A 12,906-nucleotide genomic window follows, 5' to 3' on the forward strand; every position below is an offset into this window, starting at 1 on the left:
GATGCCATTGAGAGGCTAGCACCATATATATTTCAGAGGTGTATGGAGTATTTAATTTGAAGAATGGTAAACTGAACAGAAGCCATAATCCTCTTTCACTGCACTCCACAACACAGCCACATTAAAAACTCAGGAAACTGAAGTTGCTTCACTAAAGCAAGGCTTGTCTTCGAGGGGAAAAAAAAATGGTATTTATTCACATACAGAAAAAGTTTCATATATGTACAGCAGCTAACTTTCACTAATAGTGGGAGACACAAACTCCATTATGGTTGATTATCTTAATTTACACACGAATCTTTTTTGCCACCAAACTGCTGTAAGCAGAAGAAATCTGTGGACACTTTTCTCCCTTGCTATTGGCCTATTACTATCCAAAGGATGATAGATCCATGACAAAGAAGGTAAGAAAAAGAGAAAAAAATAAAACTAGGTGGAGATTTGCAGATGTCAAAGTTTCTCTACTCTTCTGTTTTCCAGGTTCCATAAACTTTATGCCAAAGCGACTCCCATAGCCTCTAAGAAGACAGAAAATTCCAGCAAGTGAAAATCCCCAAACTGCAAGACCACTTCTTCAGTCTTCTAAATTTCAGTGAAAGTGATGAGAAAGACACTTAACTTTCATGTAACAGTTTCAGTGATAAAAGCCCCAGCTCATCCATCATCATGTTTGGTTTTTTCTTTTTTTTTTTGAAATGGAGTGTGTTTCTGACTGATTATATTGGAGAATGGCATTATCACATTCCATTAATATAACATATATTCCTTTACTGAAACCCTTTCATTAAGATGACAAGTTAGGAATTTAGTCTTAAATTGTAATTATAGGTACATCACTAAGACATGGTCCCTTTTTGTCTAAGAATTCATTTGATTTTTCATGCAAATCAAATTGTTTTAAAAAAATATTCCCTTTCTGGGATGTCTCGGTAAAGAAAAAAGTTTAACAAAACAAAATAGATTGTTTTCTTGGGAAAAATTATACTGAAAGTTGTAAGGGTAGATGAATTAAAAGGAGACAAGTCATAACTATGCCATAAACAGATGGCCCTTGTAAGGGTTGATAAATAGTACAGTAAGCAACAGACTGTTGTTTAATTAATCCAGTCATTTTCAAGTATATCTTGTTGCATATCAACTTATATCTTGGTTGTAGTTTTAAACTCAGTAAAGGGGAAGCAGAAGTCTGAATTATACTAGATACAATTTCCATTTATCTTTCTAACAGCCAGAGGTGACAGCATAACACAAACAGAAAATGGTACAGCCAAGACGATTAAGAGTTTTAACAGAATTACACTGTAAATCTGTCATGGAAAAAAAAAAAAATCATTTTGCTTATAACGCAAAGTTTTCTTCATATTTTTCAAATGCAACAATGAACTAATCCGTATTTCTATAATACCACTCAATCTATGACTGCATGATTTGGTTGAGAGAGAATGAGCATAGATTAGCTTTTTGTTGGTTATATGCAGTGTTTTTCAAACAATGTTCTGTGGACTGTAGGAATCTGCAATACCTCTGAAGGCTCCATGGAAGACTCAAACACGACATGCAGTAATCTATCCATATTTCTAGAATGCCCACATTTCCATGAGAAAATTTTCAGAGATCCACAAATTAAAGAAGGCTGAACACCACAAGTATGAACAAATAGGTACATCGATATAGGTATATTTACAAGAGAAGTGCATTTATATTTTGCATAAATGCATTAGAGGCCTGGAAGAGCTTGTTAACAATTTTACTGTCACATTTAAAGCAGCAAATCCACCATATTGTACATATCAAATTTTAAATAAAATCATGCATTTATTAGATACACAAATGTATAAACATACTAACCAAATCTGCACAGACATCTTAAAAAGATACACAATGCACCAAAGAATCAATTGCTTCATCACTTGGCTCAACATTTCTAAAAATTTAGAAATACTCCCTGCCCCCAAGCCTTCCACAGACACCCACTCCTTCTTTAAAAAGACTCAATAGAAAGATTAAAGTGTGAACACTACACTTATAAAGACAGACACTCTATGGTTCATTGGGAGATTAAAGTCCAGGATCCTGAGACCCTGAATGAAATCATCAGTCTTTTACAATGAGATACTATAATATCTTTGTCTGTTCTAGTTGTTGGAAGTTAGCTGTTGAACTAAATTTAAATTATAGGCCAGAACATGCCTAGAGAAATTATCTGGAACAAAATCATACAAAGTCCTACAGTAAAATCAACATCTTGAATGCAGTTAGAAACTACCTAAAAACTAGAGCATGCTCTGGAGTATGTATCAAAAAGTCCTGTGGAGAATCCATTGAAGCAGCAGGCAGCAATATTCTGTTCTAGCCAGAATTTTGTAGCAGGTTTCAAACATAGCTTCAAGAAGAGCACATTGCCTTAATATGCTGTCAAGTCAATAGATGAAGACAAGTTAATGGAGTGGAGACCAAAGCTAGGGAAGAAATATGAAGCCTCCTCATCAAACATAATTCCCACTTGTTTACTTCTACTTAATAATTTCAAAGCAGAGAACAACTGAAAAATTTTCATATATGAAACGCTTTACCAGCTATTGTAAGTATCATCTGGTATAAAATCAATTGAGTGCTTCTTCTAAACTAATCGCTTTTGCTGAAAATGATCATTTTTACATACTATAACTTGGCAGCTATGTAGGCAGCCCTCTTCCATATCTCTGGCCTTATTATACACTTGAATTAGAAAGAATTTTTTTCTTTCATCTCAATGAAAAATGCAAACTTGACTGTATTGTTTGGGTTCCATTATAAATGAAAATGTAAGCATCTTCCCCACTCACTAAAGGAAAACATTGGAAGACCTTGAAGAAGGGAGTGAATTAACCATAGAAAAAGAGTTACTTTATTATGTTAACCAATCCTTGGACATCAGTGGAAAAAACTCCTAGATTTTGGTCTGTTACCTATTGTTTACTTTAAATACCTCAAAGATGCCAAACGCTATTGGGAGTAAAAAAAACCCCAGCAATTTAAGCCTTATGTTAATGGGTTTGCTGCTCAATTTTAGAAAATAGTCATGTAGCCAAAATGTTTTTAATGAGTACTGTTAAAAGAAATAATTTCTTAAAACACTAGGTATTCTACATTGCAAGACTTCAGAGACAATTTTCAGAAATTAAATGCATATAATAACCTGTTCTAAATCAACCGAACTGCTCACCAGTTCAGATCAATACTACACACACAAACTAGTCATCTGAAAATAGTACCTCATATAGCAATAAACCTGTTGCTGAGGCGTATTTAGTGTTCACCATGGCTAAATGTTTAACAGGCCTCCAAAGCATAATCTGTCAGTGGTAGAAGATTTTGCTGCAACTTTAAAGCCATGGAAATAGCTGCATAGTTCCACTAGGAGCTGTACAAGTTCCCTGTGTCAGAACAACTAGGAGAGATGCCTGCCAGTTCCACAGGGCCCAAGCGTAGGTTTCACATAATTTCCCCACTTGCCTCCACTTTTATTAAGTAGTTAGATGATGCTCATCTTCCTAGAATATATGCTCACTGCCAATAGATTTACAAAGTTCAGATGTAACGCCAACTTCATCTCTGCATCTGTTTGCAAACTCAATTTCTACAGGGATTGTAAACTATATAGACTAATGAACCCGTCTGACATGATTCTATTCAACCTCTGGAATCTTTTAGCTAGTGAGACTACACTCACATAAACTTCACACATTATCTTAGCAAAAGTGGGTTAACCACAATGTTAGGACACCGAAATATACTGGTGAGCATAGATAACCACATTTACCTTAGTCATCTGGTTTTTTAATATATTTGTCCCTGAACTAGCCAAACTAAATACTAGGGGAAAAACAGGCACTGGAAAAATCACTTAATATGATTTTATAGCCTTTCACCTCAATGAGATGATGTTTCCTAATGCAAAACAGTAACAAGATTTGTCTCCATTTTTTGGATTTAGTAAATGTAAAATATACATTTTTTTGAAATAACATTTAGAGAATTTCTCTGGCATGTGGGAAATACTTTAGTTCTAAAGTAAATTAACAGCTCAGATCAAACTACTATAGACCAGACATAATACAAAAGTGAGATGCTGGTCACTGGAGTGATGGTGCCAGATGTACAGCTCCCACTGCAGCAACTTGTCAGCTAACATGCATGCAGCTGCCTTCAGTTTGCATAATATGTTATCAAGAAATCAATGGCTAGTAGTGTTCAATAAGCACAATAAGGATAATAATCAGTTAAGATACTTTCACAGAATGTTGCTCTCTTCAAGCAACTCTACAGAGATAATAGTGGCCATTTTTGGTTGGTGAAGGCCTGCAGTTGCAAACATCAGTTATGTATGTGGTCAAGGAGGCAGCAGAAATGACAGAGGTTAGTATTAATGTTCCCCCAGGATTCAAGGACTTGTAACAAAATCTTAGTGTGTAAATATTTTGTATTTGTGTAAATCAATTCTCCTCTACATGCTATCTTTATGAGACAAAAATTACAATTCTCCTGGCACTGATATTTTGTATGAAAATTTCTGAAAGAACATCAATGGATGTTATCAGACAACAGCTTCAGCTGTATTCTTCCTCAGCAACAAATGAAGGTTATTCCCAGAGAAAAATTGTTCCCTAATAAGTACTCCACAGAATCATCACTAAGAATTATTACTTTCAGCATTACAGGCTGGCAGGAGCACTTTGAATCTGAGAAACTTGCTTCAAGCAAAGTATGAGAAATATTTCATGTCTGTTAAACATTTTTGTTCTCCAGTCACACCTACCGTCCATTTTCCAGATGCACTGAAAACAGTATCTTAGTATGTACATTATAATAGTACATTATAATAGGCATTATCGGTCTTTTGGACAGAACTAACCTGTCATAATCTCAGGTTTCATTCACTTCAGTCAAGTACTGTGCTGGTTTTCACTACCAAGGACGTGGACCATTTTGTGGCTACATTAAATTACATTAAATACTGTACTTTTCTAAACCACTATCTCATCAGGAAGGTTTACCTATACCCATCACAGACTGGGTAGAACACGGCTCATTACTGACAAGTAGAATATATGTAAACCAATATTTCCTTCCTGAGCAACCACTGTCATTAAAAACTCCTCACTCTGCTTTAGGTGTATCATATCACCACAGAATCCTAAACCACCAAATCTGAAGGCTTGGGGAAACAATTTCTGGGGGACTGTAACAAATAATGAAGAAAAAAAAAACCTTACAGAAAATAAAATTTGAGATAACTTTTTAGGTTTCTTGAAAAGGGTGATCCAGCTTTCAGGGTAGTGTACAGTCAGACACCAGAACCTGGAAGAAATACTTCAACACTTGGCCAGGTGTACCAATGTAACAGGTATATATGCACTGCTCATAGCCCATTTCATTGAAGTGATTTCCAAAAGGGCAGTAGAAATAAAGGCCAAAAGGTTCTCTAGCAGAAAGGAGCTTACCCTTACACCTCGCATTTGAACAGATTACATATTGACTAGACCACTTGGAAACCTGTTTAATCAGGTGAGTCAAGAACAGCAAGCTGACCAAAAGAGAACTTAATGGATAATATTTATGAAAAATAGTACCTCATTTAAAACCAATTTGGGATGTGGACTATTACAAAGGTGGTTCTCATTAAGCACAATTTGATGATTTTTTCCTGAAACCCACTGCTTTCCATCAAGATCCTGATTTTTCAAGACCTTCCTATATTCAAAAACAAAATCTTAAATTTGACATTGCATTTTAAAATTAAAAATAGTTGTAGTATCTCTGTAACTGAAGAATAAAAAGGTAGCCCATAGAACTTATTTCAAAACATACTAAAAATTATGTTATTGTGATTTTTTCCTGAGTAGTAGTATTTTTCTGACTGTAAAAGAGACACCTGCACATGCAGTTCTCTCAGATACAATCTCCTATATCATTTAGATATAGATACTGAAATAAAAATTCTCCTGATTGGAGATTTCTCTTTATTTTACATCTAAATGTAAAACCGTGTAGATTAAATCAAACTAAGCTATTTAAAGGAATAGGTATGTTCTTTACAAAACAGTTTTCACAGATCAAAAAAACATGATCTAATTAAATAATGCATTCTTTTCCTTTGTCTTTTTTGATCTGACTCCTCTAGTTGCAAACTTGAGAATTATTGTCAAATAGTTGCATTAGTAATAAGAAATAAGCATAATTTACAATCAATTTCAACAGGTTCTTTTCTTAACTCATCTCTTCATTAATTACATTTTTGCTCTTTCATCCTTCTATTTTATATATGGATCGAGACAGAAACAGAGGGAGAGAAAAAGACCAAGTGTAATGTTCAATGAAAAAATGATGAAAAATGTAACTTGTGAAATGTCTCTTTAGGCCAGCTGATTGCAGGGTAACTACTGAAAAGCTGATATACACACTTTTATTTATATCTACTCAAAAGCAAGAAAACGCCAAAGAATCAGGATGAAGCTGATTTCCCTCTTGTGTATGTGCATAGGTTTTGATTATAGGCTTTTTCCTCAATTGATGAACTATTGCGTGGTGTTCTGAAAATTACTTTACAAAAATAGTGCTGCATTCGGGGTCAATACCTTTTCAACAGTCAGCTATAAAGTTTCCACTGATTTTTTTTTTTAAAGAATGGGATCAGGTCCTCTTTATTTTGACTGAAGAGATTTTGGAAATCTGCCTCCCGGAAGAATAAAAACGTAACATCTGATTAATTTGTGGTATTCATTCATCTTTTCTTCTGCTGAGAGAACAAACTGAATGTTATTTTGCACAATTTAAAAACTTGGAAAAGCATATCAACTTATCTGAAGCTTTTGCTATGCTATACCAGTAAATACTAGCTATACTAGTAAATACTAGTAAATACTAGTAAATACTAGTAAATTAACTATCAGAAAAGACTAAAAAAAAGAGAAAGTACAGTTTTGAAGCTAATTTTCCCCATTATCAAAGGATCACTTTCCTCAAGAATTTGCATAGTGCATTTGTTTTGACCCTTCTTCAAAAACCTCACTGCTTTTCAAGGTTAACTACGGAGTTTACACATGTCTTCCAACAACATATGCAGCACATCTAGTAACACATACCATCCATAGAAATGGGATTCACAGGTGATACTTTTTATGTGGAAAAACTTGGTCCCTATTTTTTACTTCTAATGATATAAAAAGTCTGAGTACTTAGAAGACTTGAAGGTCTGCATGTGCACAGTAATCCCACAGCAACTTTCCACTGTTTCGCCTGCTCTCCCGCTTCTACCATTTTCTTCACTGTATCAATTTCCTCACAGAAAATGGAAACAAGTGTAACAACAAACCCATATCTAAATTCCATGTTTACACAACGGCAACTGATTGGAGTTTGCAGTTCATGTGCTGTGTTGCCCTGCCAAAGCATCTGATGACATCTGTACCAGGAACACTTACTGGTGATGCATCAAGATGAGATTTCAGTCTTGGTAAGGGTCTTGAAGCACTATTCCAATGTAAACATGTAATTAGAATAAAATGGACTTGAATAAAGGCTTGCCTGTAGCATTGGTATCATAGGTAGAATATATAATCTCAAAGCCCTTTCAGAAAAGGTATTTTTATCAGATAGGAAAACAGAACAAGACAGATTGAGTGTAATTCCTAAGCCATAATGAAATCTCTGACGGGGACAGGAAGAAAGCATGGATTTCCCGATGTTTTTCTCCCAGTTTATTTAGTCTTTTGACATTCTGCCTTCTCCATATGCAATATAAACATAAAATCAAATTTAATTGACATTAATTATAGGGCATTATTATGCACTGTTCACTGCTTTTAATATTTTTATTTAATAATTTCTGCATCTTTAGAACCAATATGTAGCCACTCCAAGTTTTGCTGCAGAATGCCAGAAAGGGAAGAGAGGAATAATAAATCACTGCTTTTTAATCCAAAGCTGAGCATTTGTTCTGCAAGCACTACCACTCTTCCAATGCAACAGCATGAATTACACTTTTTCCACCTAGGCCTTCTTCCCCTGACCCTCTTTGGCATTTAAGTGCAGAAAAGAAAGTATTTCAGGGCTGCATGTGTCACTCTCAGAGATCTGAAGTTCCGGTTGCCTGTGGAGGCCATTTAAAAACATTAGCGTTATCCTGGGAAAAGCAGCCTTTGGACATACTCTCATCCATAACAAAAGAGATTCTAAATAATAATAAGTGTGAGAATATATTGTTTCTCTTTGACCACTGGTGTAGGAAACCTGGTTGTATCATAAAGTCTCGTGAAGAGAAGAAGCATGTAGAGGCAAATAATGGGAAAATAGGACACCTATGGTGCATGTTCAAACTCTCAGGAATAGCTTTTACCAAGATTAAAAAGGGAAATGAAACTGAATCCTTTGACTAGCTTTGCAGTGAACCGAGTATACAGTAGCAATCCGTTCCACTCAGGGCTCTAAAACTTTTTTTATGCTGCATTTATGCAAGATGTTTTTGTTTTATGATTTGATTTGGCAAGCAGGAAGTTGATTTCATTTTCAATACAGATTTCTTTTCTAAACAATAATAATAAAATTGCCTTTTACCTGTAGACACTGTCTTTAAACAGAGCAATTTTATTTCTGTAAATGTTAATGTTTAAATATGAACTTAGGTCAAAAGCCTTTAAAAATTATTGCAGCTTTTTTGAGCAGAGGCATTAAAACAAGTTGAGAGTAGCTGGATGGACAGTTCATGCTTTCAGAAAAAGGATCTCTTTTCATTATCAGGCTTACTGTTGATCTAGAATTACTTGTTACAAAGAGAATAGAAATCAGTCTTTTCCCACTGCTAAAATGAGTGCTTTCACATTTCAGTTAGTTGCATACCTACTTATAATTACATCAATTATTCAAACAGCATATACATGCTTCTTTAAAGCATCACATTTTAAAATATCCATTTCTAACTGATTTCTTCAAAAAGACACTTTATTTGGCATAAGTCTACACATACAAGCTGAAAGTATAGAGTAAAGGACCAAATAATTCAAACCTTGCTTTGTCAAACAGAGTCTTTTATGGTTTATATACCCACAAGTCATTTAATGGAGGACAAAAAATATTGGCAATGAAAGGTAAAATCTTTCTCCGTCTCTCTCTATCTGTGTATTGTCCCTCAAAGAATCTTGCCATATCAACAGTAAAAAGAAACCTGACTATCAATATTGAGCACTCTGAAAAGACACAATAACCAGTTCTGGTACTTTGTACCCAAGCAAGTGATCTTTCATTTTTTGGGAAGAAAGGGATTCAGAGATTGTATGTCAAAACATTTTATCACTCCTAACTCTTATGCATCAATTTTGTGTATCTAAAATAATTTATGTCCTGGGGGTTCTTCCCAAAACAATACATGACTTACTAACAACTTTAACAGTTTCAAGCAAATGCGTAGCTAAATGGTCTGCCTTCAATTTCCCTTTAAAAGTTTGTAGTAAACAAAAACAAAATATTGAGACTGCAGTTTAGTGTAATTAGACATAATAAGACAAGGCATATAGTGAGAGCACTCCCTGAGCTATATGAGAACATTCATACATATACAATGAGTATTTGGCAGAGGCCGATTTAAACAGCTGGGAAAATAACTGTGGCAAACATGTCAGAGCGTGCCACAATCTTGAATTGTTTGCTACACCTTCACAATCAACTGCAGAAATCTACATTAAAAGTTAAGAATCAAATGCTAACCACATGTCTAGGATCAAATTCGATGAGTCCAGGGTCTTTCCATTTTTTCTTTTTTTTTTTTTATTTTCAATTGTGCTATGAATATATGTGCAGCTGCAAATTTCACTGGAACATTTTCAAGGCTATTTCAGCATGGTAGTACCAAAAGAACCCAGAGTACAGAAATCAGCACAAATGCATTACAAGTACTGCAGACTCTTTATCATGAACTTTGATATGAAAACAGAAATCCTGACAAAGTGCATCTACTGAAAATAAAAAGAGATGGATCATTCACGTAATAGCTCAGATTTCAAGCTTTACTGGGCAAAAGCCCAGTACCCAGCATGTACCACAGAGTATCCAGAGCCCATTAAGAAGAGTTATAGAATGGAAACTTAATTACACTAATAGACAGTTGGGAAAAGATAATAATTTGGCATAAGACTCACAATATGATAGTATTACAAATCTATTTTGAAATCTAAAAAATAAAGAAAAAACTTTTATCTCAGGAAAATGATATACTTTTTCTAATGTGAAAAAAGAAATTTGAGTTTATGCTGATAAAAGAAAATTTTAAGTCTATTTGATTTTTCTCTTCTGCAGATGGTAGTTCATGAGATGAGAAAACAAAACGCTAAACTCTAATCCCTTTGCATAGGGTTCCCAGTGTCTTACAGTTGTGAGGGCTCTAGCTTTTTACCTGATGTGAATTAAACTACGGGGGTTATCCTTAAATGCAGAAGAATCCTAGGGGTATTATGAGAGATCAGACCCATTTGCATGGAGTAACAGATGTCCTCTATTCTCCTGGAAGTGTTGTTTCCAAAGAGCTGCACTACTGCATAATTTCTATTACTTTCCCTGGGAACCTTTGTCTAAGAAAGGATCACTGCCAATCTGGGGGTCTTTTGTGGAAAACAAAAGATGACAAATTTTAAGTTTTATTATGCAGTCTTTGACAATTTCAGTGAGATAAAGAATTTTTAAGGAACACAGTGTTGATCTTCCAAAACATTTTAAAAACTGAGACAAAGTACTTACTGCCTTTTCACCTAGGAAGTCACAGGTACCTAAGACCAGCTTTGTTCACTAATACTGACATGTATTATAGGTGGATGATTAGCAGCATATGTGCTATTAGCATAGCTAATAACAACTGGCATATGTTGCTATTAGCAACACATATGCAAAGTATAGCTATTAAAAATGTTGTTGTTAAAACCACAATTGAAATTTAATTTTCTAGCATATAAAATAAATGCAGTTAGTTAAGTCTCTGACTTGAAAGATTAAAATTACTTCACTTCCCTGCAAAAAAATACAGATAAATGTTTGTTAATTGTATCTTAGGGGATAGAAGATAAAAAAAAAACCCTAAAAATTAATTTCCCTGTTTACTGTGATGTACACTGTTCTACTTTTGGATTACAAAGTAAAGCTGAATACAGTTTCCCAAACTATTACCCAAACTCCTTTACATAAACCAAATTGTATTTCTACTTCAGCTTTTGCTGTCAAATCCAGAGTGTGACTTGAACCCAAGCACATTGAAAAACTGAAAAATTCTAATTGTTGACAGGGTGTACAGTAACATTTAGATAACACATCTCATGAAGGAACATTTACATAGGCCATCAGCTTTTTCTCCTCAGATACTTGAAATTTATTTTTGGATGCAGAAGGACATTCGGGGGTTGGACTTGAGTTCCCAAGATCATTCTCTAAGAATTCATACTGGACCAGGAAGCAGAAATGCTGAAAAATTTTCAACTTGAATTCCAGCAACCAGATTTTTGGATGGACTTTCATAATTTATATTTAAAAAGATCAAGGATATCAAATTATATGCCTGCATTATGTTACTGCTATCAGTTAAATCCACAATAACAGATAATAAAGAACAGTCAGGTTTATTTTCTTTAATAACTTAAAACAGCTTCTTTTGGTGAAATCATTCTAGAAGTATATTTTTGCTTCTGGACAAATTAGTGAAGTATTTGTTATTTTGTACACATCATCATGATTGAAACACTGATAAAACTACAAGGTCAGCTGGCAGAGATTCTAGACCATTCAGTTCCAAAAAGGTGAATAGTTTCCTTCCTCTAAAATAGAACGTTGCCAAAGCAATGGCGGGAGATTTAAACGAGCTGTAATCAGACCCCAGCAGTCAGTCGCTGAAGAGTGTAGCTCCGGTGCCGGCCCGACCCGCAGCGGAGCGGCAGATCCAGGCGCACAGGGGGTTTTCCTGACTTCCCAGAGGCACGGAAACAGCAGGAACGCGGAAGAGACCCACCACGAGCCAGCTGCTCTCATGGGAACCGCTGACAAGACCTGGGCGTTGCCAAAGCAACGGCGCCCAGCCCCCAAACGCCTATAAGAAGCAGCCTAGGGCGCGCTGGTGACCCGGAGCACCGCGAACAGAGCGGGCAGACAGAGTGTGGTGTGGCAGCGGCAGTTTGCGCAGGCAGGGCGAGCGGACAGGGCCTAGTCAGTCTACCTGCTCAAGAGGAGAGTCCACTGGTGGTCATCACTCTCTCATAGAAGGAGCTCAGCCATGGCGCCCACCAGGCAGAAAGCCCTAAGCTCTGTGCTCGCCAGAAGGCATGTGGCAACACAGACAGAGCTACCACAGAAGTGTGCAGCTACCCAGCTCTCAGGCTGCAGGGAGTGTCTGAGCTTGGCACTGGCAGGGGAAGGCAGTAGTGAGATTGGGTGCCTGAGGTGTGACCAGGTGGATGACCTGCTCAGCCTGGTGGCAGAATTCCGCGAAGAAGTGGAGAGGTTAAGGAGCATCAGAGAGGTGGAGAGAGAGATAGATTGGTGGAGCCAAGCTCTGCCCTCCCTGAGACAGAAACAGGGACAACTAACAGACCAAAGCCAAAGCAAAGGGGACCCTGTATCCTCCCCTCACCAGGCAGAAGGCAGCAGCCTCAAAGAGGGCAGTGAATGGAAACAAGTCCACGTGCGGTGTGGCAGGCGAGCCTTCTTCTCACCCACCTCGCCTTCCCACGTACCCCTGTGCAACAGGTACGAGGCTCTGGCTGTGGAAGGCCACTTGAGCTGGGATATGGATGACAGTCAAGCTACTCCAGAGGTAGCACCTAGGCCCAAAAGGCCCATGCCTCGGGTCGTGACCACCCCAACAAAGAAGAAAAGGAGACTTATAGGTGTAGGGGA

General features: G+C 36.5%; 1 protein-coding gene across 3 annotated transcripts in view; it reads right to left on the minus strand.

The window, feature by feature from the left end:
• Positions 1-12,906, minus strand: part of FBXL17 (F-box and leucine rich repeat protein 17) — a 307,633-nt gene that overhangs the window by 39,450 nt on the left and 255,277 nt on the right. The window lies entirely within an intron of this gene.

The sequence above is a fragment of the Grus americana genome, chromosome Z, assembly GCF_028858705.1.
Source record: "Grus americana isolate bGruAme1 chromosome Z, bGruAme1.mat, whole genome shotgun sequence".
Taxonomy (NCBI): domain Eukaryota; kingdom Metazoa; phylum Chordata; class Aves; order Gruiformes; family Gruidae; genus Grus; species Grus americana.